Source organism: Pogona vitticeps, chromosome 11, assembly GCF_051106095.1.
Source record: "Pogona vitticeps strain Pit_001003342236 chromosome 11, PviZW2.1, whole genome shotgun sequence".
Classification (NCBI taxonomy): domain Eukaryota; kingdom Metazoa; phylum Chordata; class Lepidosauria; order Squamata; family Agamidae; genus Pogona; species Pogona vitticeps.
Genome location: NC_135793.1, coordinates 3,403,767 through 3,416,141, shown reverse-complemented (window position 1 = coordinate 3,416,141; position 12,375 = coordinate 3,403,767). Strand labels below are relative to the sequence as shown.

The 12,375-nt window shown below is 48.1% G+C and overlaps 1 protein-coding gene across 3 annotated transcripts in view; it reads left to right on the top strand.

Moving 5' to 3' along the window:
* The first annotated feature begins 9,144 nt into the window (after window positions 1-9,144).
* Window positions 9,145-12,375, top strand: part of PAK3 (p21 (RAC1) activated kinase 3) — a 57,221-nt gene continuing 53,990 nt past the window's right edge. The window contains exon 1 of one of the 3 annotated variants that reach the window (XM_020784428.3): window positions 9,145-9,422. The gene's annotated coding sequence lies outside the window, so the exon portion shown is untranslated. Of the gene's footprint in view, window positions 9,423-11,037; window positions 11,140-12,375 lie in introns of those variants that run through there. The other 2 variants (XM_072981013.2, XM_072981015.2) reach the window with 2 other exon arrangements.

Genomic DNA, 12,375 nt, shown 5'->3' with positions numbered 1-12,375 from the left:
AGTTCTGTGCAGTTGTCTTTAAAAATGTCCACTTTGGGAAAAAACAGGAGAAATGAATGGTGGAGGAGGGGAAAAAATAAATTAAAACATGACAGATAAGAAGAGAAACAAAGGGGAAGCAGTGTGTGGCCGCCAGGGCCAAAGAAAAGGACATTAACATAAAGCCTCAAACTTTAAAATGAAGGATAAAACTTGAAATGTCAGAAGAAGGAGCGTTTTGAACACTGTGATGTCACTTCTTATTAGTAGCAATTAGTTGATGAGAGACCAGAGGTGGCAACGCTGAGGAGGAGAGACGGATTTTTGCCCTTGGAAAGACCAAGGAACTGATCTAGAATGCTGAGCATTAACTAGAAGCAGAATGGCATCGGAAAGGCACTCACGCCAAGGAGGGGGCCTCGGGAAGCAGGAAAAGCTCCCCTCGGGTTGCGCACGTAAGTAGGAACTGTCAGTGAACTCGAAAGGTAATCACCAAAAACAAAAGAGAACCAATTACGCCCAGCTTTTCAAATTATACCACGTAGGAAGATTCTGAAAGAAACACATGTTGTCAAGTTTGTGTGTACTGTATGTTTCCTAAACAAGCTGGCACCGGGGTTCTGCTGAACTGACCGTGGTCTTGCAAATCAGGATTTTTTCGTTGGGAATTCATAGAAGTCAACGACCTCACTCATTAGTCAAATGAACTCATGTACACACACATAGACACACACACACACACACACACACACACACAGAGAGAGAGAGAGAGAGAGAGAGAGAGAGAGAGAGAGAGAGAGAGAGAGAGGCATAGCTCCTTAAGGATTCATCTGCTGGAGAAATAAGCCGGTGGTAATGTTGGCCTCTGGAGCTTTAATTAAGGCAATGTGAAGCTCCTCAACCTTTGTCTTCAGTTCAGCGAAAATATCATAAAACCAGGTTGAAGTCAGGGCGGGAACGCTGTCTCTCAGAGGAGAAAGGCCCCCCTCCCCAATTTTTCCATCGGGGGCTTTTTAATCAGTAGCTTTGCCCCCCCTTTAGAATAGGTTTTTTTGAAATAAATTTTTTAAAAAAATAAGATTGCAACCCACAACACTGTATCAAAGGTTTCTCGTTGGGAGATGGATTTAAAAAAAATGCCTGTCAGTGTTTATAAGCCGATAAACCATCTGAAGATATTTTGCCCCAAAGCAGCGTGCATATAAAAAACAGTGTACGGAATCAAAGTACACGGTAAAAGACCCAGCAGGCTGACATACTAGAAACAAAGAGCCCTTCAACTTTGAAACTAGCTCCACCCACGTTTCCTGTTCCTGCCCCAGGGCTATCTGGGAGCTTTTCTTCTGAACAGGAAGCTAGGCCTAGCTAGGCCTCAAGGTCTTCCTGTTTAGGCCTTTCTCCCAGGTGAGCCACACACTGAGGTGTCTGTAAGGTGCCTGCTTGTGAGGTGGAACTCCCAGAATGGAGAATCATGCCCTTTGTAGTCCAAAAAATAATAACAACAACAATCCCCTCCCTAGCTGTCATGAGACTTTGGTTCTAAAATATATTTACTGGCAAATATAAACTCTTCCCTTGAAAGAGTCTTTTGAAGTATCTTAATCCTCAGACAAGTTGCTCTAGTTATCTCTGTGTTTGGAGATCACCTGTTTATTTGATGTTCCTGTAAATCCTGTTTTTCCCCCCTTTCCTATTTTTTTTTTTGGTTCCCTTAACCTCTGTCCCCCTTTAGTTATTTGCTCCTGAACCTCAGTTGGGAGGGCACAGAACGGGATCTAAATATTGTCCTTCTCCTAAATGAAGCGAGGTGCTTCCCCAGACAAAGCGGTGAAGGCAAATATGTTGACTTGACGAAATAACACACCTGCGGCTGGCTGTTTTGACTTTCTCCCACCTTGTGGAAGAATTCTTCATGCATCCGATACCTAGGTATCTAGTTACAAACCTGTTTGTCTTCCCAAGACTCGGGAAAACAAAGTCATTTTTGGAATGGAAAACAAGGACAGGGTTTATTTCTTTTTCCAAGTCTACGAGATGCTCCGATCTCAACTTTCTAACTAAGCTGGTATTTAGTGGCCGCCGCATGAAAATGGCCGGTGACCCTGTCTATGTGGTTTAATTATGCACAAAAGTTTGAAAGGCTAAGAGCGCAGCATCACCGCGGCCTTCCAGTGGCAGAACCTAGCAGGGGCCCACTTACCAGTTTATAGCATCATGAGACACACCGGTGGTCCAATCCAGCCAGCAGACCTGAGAGGCCTTTGGGAGTCATGGCATACGTCTGTGCCACATTTGGAGATCCGCACACTGTTTATTGCACACTGTTGATCTTTTCAGACACAGCTTCTTAAACATCAGGCTCAGCAGCGGTGACTTTTTCTAAAAAGATATCACTGGTGTCATTAAGGTGCTGACAACTCAGAGACAAGCAGAAGAGAATCCTCTACCTATCTGCTCAGATCATGTATTAATTTAATTTAATTTTCTGAGTATTTTCCTCAATGAGTTACTTTTTGTCATTGGCCTCCCTCCAACAAATAAAAGCTGGTGTACATGCTTCTCTTTGCTGGAGTTTTTTTTTTGCACCCTCACATGCAGTCCTTAGTCAGTTTGGAGTGACTGTCAATATCCAGCAGTAACCAATCGCTCCTTCCCTGTGTCTGATTTCAAAGAAAGCCCCGCCTCTCTGCTCAGGCCTTTTTCCCCTCTCTTGAAAGTATGTTGAGGTCTGCTGCTGAGAGCTGTCATGTTTGTCAGTTTGCTGTTTGATCTGTTCAATTGTAAGTAATGGACCCTTTTATTCTTTCTTGCAGTAATGTCTCAGAGTTACGTAGTTATGGAGACTATAAGCACCAGTTAATGGTGAAAGGGGTGGACCACTCTGGGGAACTTGACACTACTCTTCTCCGTGAATCCCTCCACTTCTGCTGCACAGCTAGAGGAATTGAACCAGAAATTCAAAACTCTACAATACTCCCCCTATCTATGAGATCTGCAGAACAGTATGTTTGTTTGGTGTGTTTCTCTTGATGTTCAGGTGCAGTCTACCTTTCAGGACAGGCTGAATTCAAATGGGCTTCAGTTACTGAAAGGTAGACTGCAACTGAACAGCAGGAGATCTGAACGGCATTCACCTCTCAAAGGCAAATGGAACCACACCTAATGTCCTGATAAGAATGTATAAAACTGTGATAAGCAGGGGAAACAAGGCGTGCATTTATTATGGAGCAGTGATAAAATATTAAATTAGTTTACTGGCATTCAGGCAGGAGTGGCCTAATGAGCGATCCTAGCAATACATCCCTACGTCCATTAAACAGTCTGAATTGTCTGGTGGTGCTTAATTGGAGTGTGTTAATTTTCATACTTACATGCCATTACTCTGAAGTGGAGCTAAGTGCCAAAATTATGGATGGAAATAAAAGCATATGCTGAAATTAAGACAGAGCTGCAGTCCTATATTCACTTCGGAGCATATTCCATTCGGCCCAATGAGAATTAAGGGCTTGTCTACACGAGCGGTTTTGGAGCAGGTTGGCGTAGGCCAAATAGAGTCACATCTAAATGGCATATTGGCGCTCTCATGATGCTATTGGGTCCACCTCCTTCCAGTTTGAATTCCTGATGTCGTGAAGAGGCTTAAAAAGAGAGCCACTTCAGGATATGTCGGCAAATCAAACACTTCTTGGCTGATTATTGTTGTTACGCACCATCAGGTCACCTCCAACTGATGGTGACACTCTGAATAAGCCATCTCCAAAATGCCCTGTCCTCAAAAGCCCTGCTCAGCAATTTCAAAGCCAAGCCTATGTGTTCCTTTAGGGAGCCAGTCCATCTTGTATTGGGTCTACCTCATTTCCTACTGCCTTCAACGTTTCCCAGCACGATTGTCCTTTCCTGCCTTCTGCCTTCTTGTGATGGGTCCAGCCTCAGTTTGTCATTTTTGCCACCAGAGATAAAATGACATCTGAATATTTGGTCACTAAAACAGCACAAGAAGCAGAACCATCCGTTTCTCGGTGTGCCTGTTCAACTTCTTTCAGAATGACTGGAAGAAAGCTACGAAAGAAAGGATGTTGGAAACGTCCCTCAGCGGCATCCCCGTGGCTACAAGTGTTTCCCCCTTTTAAAACAATGACTTGCATCAACCAGCGCCAGCTCCTTGAAGTTCTTGGCACAGGCAGCTCGCCACACCCTCCCTGATGTGCTCTCCCTTTTAAAAAATCATCATAAAAAGGCGAAAGCATGGTGACTTAGCCAAGACCACAGCACAGATCAATATGAAAATTTCACCTCGTGGCATCCTTGCACTTACTCACTGAGCATTTCAAAGTTGAATTGTCTGGGGGTATTCCGTAGCTGCCAATCACTGCATAGTTGAACAGGTAGAAGGGTCATAACACCCTTGGCTGGGGATCACTGCCTCAGTTCTCTCCACCTCCTGGCTTCTGGACTTAGCTCCTTTTATGCACACATGGTTATGCTTGTGATAGGAAAATGTTGTTCCGTTAGTAGAAGAAAAATGTTTAAATAAGAATGCTCGACTGTGTTTGGGTGATTTCTTCTAAACTGCTTTTGGTATTGTGCAACCGTTGGCATTTGTTGAGGGTGGACATGTTATTTTTTTGGGGTTACAGCCTGTGGAACTTCTAGCAACTATGGAATGGGGATTGGAAGGTGTAGCCCAGAAACCCAAAATTTTCCACAATCTGGGCATTTGTTTAGATGGTACTTGTTTGTATAGTCAAGCAGCTGTCTCTGGGTTTTTATTTTTATTTTGAAGTGTTTTGAGGACTAGAGAGACATAAAGTGAACCTGAACCTGGAATAGATGATAAGTAGGCAGGTAGATAAGTAGATAAATGATAGCTGAAGGCTGGTGACTCCAATGTAAATCTGTTCTCAGAGCCATCCTGAACTTTTACTGGCGCTCTCCGAGGTGCTGAAATACTACTTCTTAAATAGGTTTGGCATTTGGATCTCTGTTCTAAAGGTTGGATTAAAACTGGGAGCAAATTCACTGCCCTGTGACATCAGAGCCACTGAGCAGATGGTATCGGCACCCCGTGCGGTATAGAGTGATGGACTAAGATTTGGGAGACCCAGGTTCAAATCCCTGCTTAGCCATGGAAACTTGCTCAGTGGTGGAGGCACTGGTAAAATATCTGAAATACCTCGATATACTCCTAAATTTGGGAGACAGGTGTGGGGAGGAATCCTTCCCTCTTTGGTGGATGGACAGTTATGGCATCAGATACCATCCCAGGTTTTCAGAGCATCCTTTCCCGCCCAGGTCACTAGGAAGCAAAGCCTTCCTGCATAAGTTCTTAGTGGCCACATGGAAGGCGTGGTGTGTGTGTGTGTGTGTTTGTGGATGTGTGAGGGCAAAGGGGATCGTAGCCCACTTGCCTCAGTTCTGCAGGCATCCTCATCTGCCTCTCCCCCTCGTCCCCCTCCCAACCGGGTCCTTCAAATGCCAGACGGCTCCCTCAGCTGAATGTGCCCTACCACGCATGCACAGCTGTCAAACATCTGAGGCTGGTTTCCATAGTTATCAGTCGTTAGGTGTTTCCTAATTCTACACAGCAGCAGCAGGGAGGGGAGGAGGATGCTTGGGACTCAGCAGTGAGAAACAAAGGCTCTCCCTCCTCCCCTCCCCCGTTTTCCTGGGGATGCACTTACAGAGCAAGGCATAATAATATGGGAGGAAAAGGGGGATCAATCGAAAGCCATGTAAAGCAAAGCAAGGAACCCTAAGCAAAGCATGCATTCAAAACAGCAAGAAAAACCAAGGAAAGGTCATCTTTTTTTAAAATTGCACCAATGGGTTTTTCCCAAGCTGGTCAGCTTTTGAGTCCTACAGGTGTCTTCATCACGCTGGGCATTGCAGTGAGAAACAAAGGCTTCGTCTCCCCCCCCCTTTTTTTGGGTCTTTTCCTGGGGATGCGCTTGCAGTGCAGACACAGTCTGGAAGGAAAAGGGTGACGGGAAGGAAGCCCACGTGGTCCTTGGGCAAAATAAAGCAAGGGAACAAAAGCAAAACAATAAAAACAGCAGTAAAAGCCTAGGAAGGGTCATTTTTTAAAAAATTGCACCGTGGAATTTTTCCCAAGCTGGTCAGCTTTGGGGTCCCACAGGTCTCCTCATCAGGTCAGACACTGCAGAGCCGAAACGCAGGGTGCCTGAAGCCCTTCTGATGGAAGGGCTTCACCCTGATGGGTGGGTGGGTGCAAGGGCACGGCCGCCTCCTTCTCCAGCGACCAGGAGGAGCCGCCGCCGCTGACACTACCCGGGGTTGTCAGGACAACCAGCCCTGATTCAAAGCGGCTTGGAAAGGTCTGAACCTCCGGCGACGCACCAGCCCCTTCGCTCCGGCTCTCAGCAGATGCTCCCGCCGTGTGGGCCAATCAGGGCCCGGCTCGGAAACCATGACATCATAGTTCCAACCAGTCCAAAAACTTTACTGCTGAGTGTTAGGTGTCCCTCCTGCACCCTTAAAAAAAAAGATTTAAATCATCATCTTTTTTTTTTTAAAGGGGGGGGAGAAAAAAAACACTGCCTACCAGTTTGCTATTTTGAGACCTCTCCTGTGACCCATTGAAGCAAGATGTGGTCACTTGGATGGAAGACGCCACCGCAATGACACAACCCAGCAACGAGAGTGGGGGATGATGGGTTGATTGATCCTGGTTGCAGAAGCATGGGGGGGGGAACTGGGTTTGGATGGCTCATCATCCACTCATTGCTTAGACTTGCCTCTCCAAAGTCCATGCAGCAGGATGATGCTCAGCAGCTGGTAAGGAGGAGAGCAGGAGCAACTCTGTGGCTGCGGTCTCTGGCTGCGGAGCCAGAAGTTGGGAGTTCGATCCCCCCCCCATGGTGCCTCCTGGGAGAAAGGCCAGCCTGGGTAGCCTTGGGCCAGCTGCACAGAATCTCAAGGTTGCCCCTAGAGGAAGAGAAGGGTAAAGCACTTCTGAGTATTGTCCATGAAGAAAATCCTGGAAAGGGTCACCATCAGTCAGAATAGACTTGAAGGCACTTGATTATTAAGGCTGGCTGGATAACTCAGTAGTTTTGATCTCTGCCTGCGGAGCCAGAGGCTGGCAGTTCGATTCCCCACAGTGCCTCCCAGATCCACACTTCTAAGATGATGATGAAGATGATGAAGGCGGAGGAACAGATTTGATTTTTATGTTCCCTTTGTCCAAGAAGTCGCTCACATGATGATTCCTGCATCACAACAGGATTAAAGCATTCCAACCTACAGGGACTTAAACCTTAGAGCACCACACACTTTTTCTGTTTCACCCCAGACCACAACATAACTTGGAGGTGCCTTTATTACCGATGTCGAATCCTCAGCACCCCTAAAAAAACCTTGAAACGTCTGCTGGGTTGGGGAGGGTTTCAAGCCACGTGTCTTTGTAAACCTATGAGGTCGGGATTCAGATTTAAGTGATCTGTTTTGCGGAGGTGTAGCGACAAGCGCTCATGTCACATGAACACAATTTAGGTACCCGTAACACAACTATGACACAACCGAGAAGAATGAAAACAAAACCTGGTTTTGTTCCCCTCCCGGACAGAGGCCAGTTTCTCAGCTGATACAACTCACTGTCTACCTTGTGGGTAGAAGGTAGGAATCTTGTGGCCAACCAGGTTTGGCCGGATTCTGACAGCAGTTGCCTTGCACTGGGTCCTGCTTAAGAAGATAAACCTGATGGACAGAACTCTTGGCTATCGATCAAGGAGGAACTTCAAAGCTGTATTTAGGTGAGTTGGCTTGGCGGCACAGAGCCGTTCTTGTTAAGCTGCCTTGGGTCATTTTTAGGGGAAAGGCAGGATATAAATATTTTAAATAAATAAATGTAGGATGCAAGCTCTAGATTTCGCAGAATTTTTTTCCCTTTTCTTTTCTGAAAATTAAATCCATCTCCCTGACTTTTGATTAATTTATGTATTTAATTGACTGATAAATCTATTCACCACCATCATCATCTTAGACTACAGAGCTGGAAGGGACCCTAGGCATCATCGAGTCCAGGTCTTGTCAAAAAGGCACACCCGGGACTTGAACCCCAAACTTCTGGCTCCACAACCAGAGACCTAAACCACTGAGTTATCCAGCCATCTCTGACTTCAGGTGACCCTTTTCAGGGTTTTCCAGGCAGAGAATATTCAGAAGTGCTTTACCATTCCCTTCCTCTAGGGGCAACCTTGGGATGGTGCAGCTGGCCCAAGGCCACCCAGGCTAGCCCTATTTGTTAGAAACTTTTGTGGAATAACACAAACACAGACTTTCCATTCATATATAGAAGGAAAAGCTGCTGTTCTTGTAAAAACATAATGTTTTTTTATTTAGAATTAAAAAAATACTGAGTGTATCCCAATACTTGTCAATCTGTGGAGCTGCTGTATCCAGACCTCAGATGACTTCAGTGGGTGTCATTTGAAAACAGAGATTCTGTATCTTATATTCGACATCATAATATTGTCTGATACACATGGTATCTCTGATGTACCTGTTTAGCACATGGCTATTATCCTTGATGTTTATCTGTTTATTTGAAAGGAAAATTGTTACGTGTGCAGTCTTGAGAGTTTTAAACAACAGAGGAGCCTATCAAGGCCACAGAGAAGTGTATGGCATTTGAAGAAACGTTGTCTGTATCGGACTGCAGTGTAATTGATGGTATCTCTGCCATGAGTAGCTTGAGGGGCTAGATCTCTGGCTGCCGAGCCAGAAGTTGGGAGTTAGATTCCCCCCACTGGGCCTCCTGGACAGGGGCTAGACTAGATGACCCATAGGGTCCCTTCCTGCTGTGCAGTTCTAAGATTATATTTGGGAAATGGCAAAAAATATTATGCATACAGCTTCCTTCCTTCCTCACCACCATGTGATCACACATAATAGCAAGACACTGACTGAGATTATTTACAAGGGCTTGTTGAGCCCCCCATAATTTCTATTTCAAGCCAAATCATTAAGTTGTGAAGGTTCCAAGAAGATCCTATATATATACATAGGAAGCGGTCTCTGAATGCAAGTTCCTCAACTCGCCCTACCGCCCTCCCATTCCTGCAGTTGCTGCTCTTTGAAACATAAGGCTTCTCCCTCCCAGCCTTGCCAGGGCTATTAGTAGTATTATTATCTGCTTCCCCGCAGCCAATCAGGGTGGCAGGATCCTGGTGACGACACGGGCTAGGGAACAGCACTCAGGCAGGCAAGCATCCAGGCTACTAATGTTAGGATTGGAGGTCAGAAGCTGCTCTATAGGGAGAATGCAAAGCCTTTTCATGGACTAACCCAGGAATCTGCATTTCTCCCCCACCCCAGTTTATTTTTTTTCTTTTTCCCCCTGTAGAGGAGATTTTGCTTTGGATGGTTGCACCAGAGCTTAAGGCGTGGACCGTCAGGCTGCAGTATGACAGGACAAACAGCAGGTAATGAGCATATATCATTCCCCTCCTTTCCCTTCCATCTTTTCCTCCCTCCCTACCTCCCTCTTATTTTTTTTTTTTTGGCTGTTGTTTCACAGAGGAGGGCCTGTGCTCTTTTGCTGCCAGCCGCCTGCCACCCCCAGCCAAGGGCTGGGGCTGCCTTTCGTCCTTCTGCGGACGACTTCTCCCAGACTCACCTTCCTTTCCTACCGCCAGGAAGGAAAGGAAAACACTCATCTCAGACAATGCATGGCCTGGCTAGTCGGGAGTGGGTGGGTCGCCCGCTCGCCCGCCCCTGGCAGAGGGCTCCCGTCTGTTCTTTTGAAGCATCCTCGGTCCCCCCCATCCACCCCTTCTGCTCTCCATCCTGGGTTGGTCTCGGGTTTGGGAAATGTAGACGCAGCGATCCTAGAGCAGCTTAACTCCTGAAGGGAGAGAGGGTTGTGGGGGGAAAAACACACACACATACACAATTGCACACCCATGGAAAGCCAAGGAGGGAGTCTTGTCTCGCCACTGGCGGAAGTAGCAACGCATGGATGCTGGCGGTGCAGCGAAGGGAAGACACGGGGTTGGCTTGTTATTTCGATGCCTGTGAGAGCGCCCTGGCCTCTTGCTGCAGTTTACACGCACACACACGCACACACACACACGTAAGGATGGCAGTCAAAGACCAGCTTTCTCAGAGAGAGAGAGACCCATATATCCACATCTGCATTTCCCCCGACAAATCCACCCTGCCGGCGACTCCTGTTATACGTGCTGTGCTTTTTGCCTGGAGGTGGAAGCGAAATCGGTTGAGTCTGGAATCGCGGGTCCGCTTGTTTTCTCTCTCCTGCTTCTCTCCTCCCCCCCCCCCAGCTCACACGGGATGCTAGTTGACGACCCTCCCTTTTTTTGTGTCCCGGCGCGGCGGGTGCCTGGGGGGGGGGGAGATCCGGCTGTCACAGAGATCGCCTCCTCTCCTGGCCGACCCCCTTGGCGGACAATCCCTCCGGTTCCTTGTGGGTCTTCAAGATCCGTGAACGCGTGTGTTCACCTGGGAAGGGAAGGTCCGTCGGCTGAGCGGGTCTCCTCCTAGGATCATGGCCGTATAGAGATAGATAGATAGATAGATAGATAGATAGATAGATAGATAGATAGATAGATAGATAGATAGATAGATAGATAGATAGATAGATAGATAGATAGATAGATAGATAGATAGATAGATAGATAGATAGATGAATGAAGCAAAGGATTTAAAAAGCTGAGGATGTGAGGCTTGGTGGGCCTCAAACCAGGGACGATGAGCGGAGTCTCCCTCCCTGGCCGCCCCTTCTCTCTCTCTCGGCTCTCCCTCCTTGGGTCCCCTCCCCCGGTCGAGAGGCTTATTTTTAGCCTCCCGGAGCTGGACTGGGGTTCTCCCGGGCGGCGGCGCCTTCCCTCGCCGTTCAGGATCTCCCACCGGTGCGCCTGGACGCCTTTCTTGGGTCTGGAGATGCGCGCCCTCCTTGCCGGGCCTTTTTCACACACAAAAGCCCAGCGCGGCGGGGGGGGGGCTTCTGCCCGGCCCCGGCCTTCCCTTTTGCATCCGATCCGACTCATTTGGGAACTTGCAAAAAAATAAAAAATTAAAAAAAAAAATGGCACGCTCGGTCTGCAGCTGGCGACCGCCGCCGCCGCCGCCGCCTGCAAAGGGCGGGGTGAGGTTTTGGATGAGTAGATCCGAGACCCCAACGTGAGTCTGAGAGGATCCCTTTTAGGGGCGAGGGAGGGATTTTAGGGGGGGGTTGGTTTCCAGCAGGCCTGGCTTCCAGAGAGGGCGGGGGGGGGGAAGTAGGGAAAGGGAGGCCGGGGGAAGCAGCTGTCAGCTTTAGGGAAAGAGAATAGACCAGGCTGGGCCCTAGTGGGGAATGAAACCAAGTGGTCCCCCCCCGCGACCCCTCCCTGATCCATAAATTAACATTCTGCAGCTTATTTTCCAGGGGCACAGCTGGCGGGAGGGAGGGAGGGAGGAGGGAAGGAAGGAAGAGCGGGAGAGCCAGGTGGAGGAGGAGGAGACTGGCTTGACTGGGGGCAAGATGGACAGGAGAGGGGCCCAGGTGGGAGATTTGGCCCGGCGACCAAGGGAGGCGGTGGGTGAGGAGGGCATAAAGGCAGTGGGAAGTGGGCATGGATGGGGGCATTGGGTCAGCGTTGCCGGAAAGACAAAGGAAAGAGGTGGGCACTCGACTCCGTGGTCTGGCATTTGTGGGTCGCGGGCAGAAGCTCCGTAGATGTAGGGAGGACCAGCCTAAGAGTTTTTTCTGTTGCCCGAGGCTGAGCGATAAACCTCACCCCCATCCAGCTAAATCAGGGCTCACAGAAACCAAAGCTGGACCCACTGGCTTTGCCACAGGAGGCGGGCAATCCTTTGAGCCCTTCCCATCATCCTTGACTGTCAGGGATGTCAATGTCTCCGTCATCCATAGCATGCAAGTTCTAATAATAACTGTTAATAATAGCCCCCCCCCCCCCACTTTGTGGCTGCAGACGTTGTAAGCTGAAAACCTCGGGGGGAGGCCTGGGTGTGGCCCCTCTGCAGCTGGGGAGATCCTCTTATTTAGCTGTGGGGCCATAAGGGAGGCACGGTTTCCTGGAGGTTGTGCTGGAAGAACGTCTGATTCCAGATCTAACCTGGTTTGAAGTGAGGTTGTCAATTCTTTAACTTGGTTAGTGGGGAGAATGTATGGCTTGTAGTATCCATTGTTGTCATCTTGCTTTGAAGCACCTCAAGCAACGGGCTGCTGTCAGAGAATGTTTAGGCCAAGTAAAACTTGATAGCCAGGATTCTGTCAGCAGTTTCTATTTGCCTAAGGGAGATGGCAAATAGAACTTTGTGTTTTAGGTCTCTGGCTGCAGAACCAAGAGTTGGGAGTTCGATTCCCCTGCAGTGCTTTCTGTGAGCAGAGCCAGCCTGGGTGGCCTTGGGCCA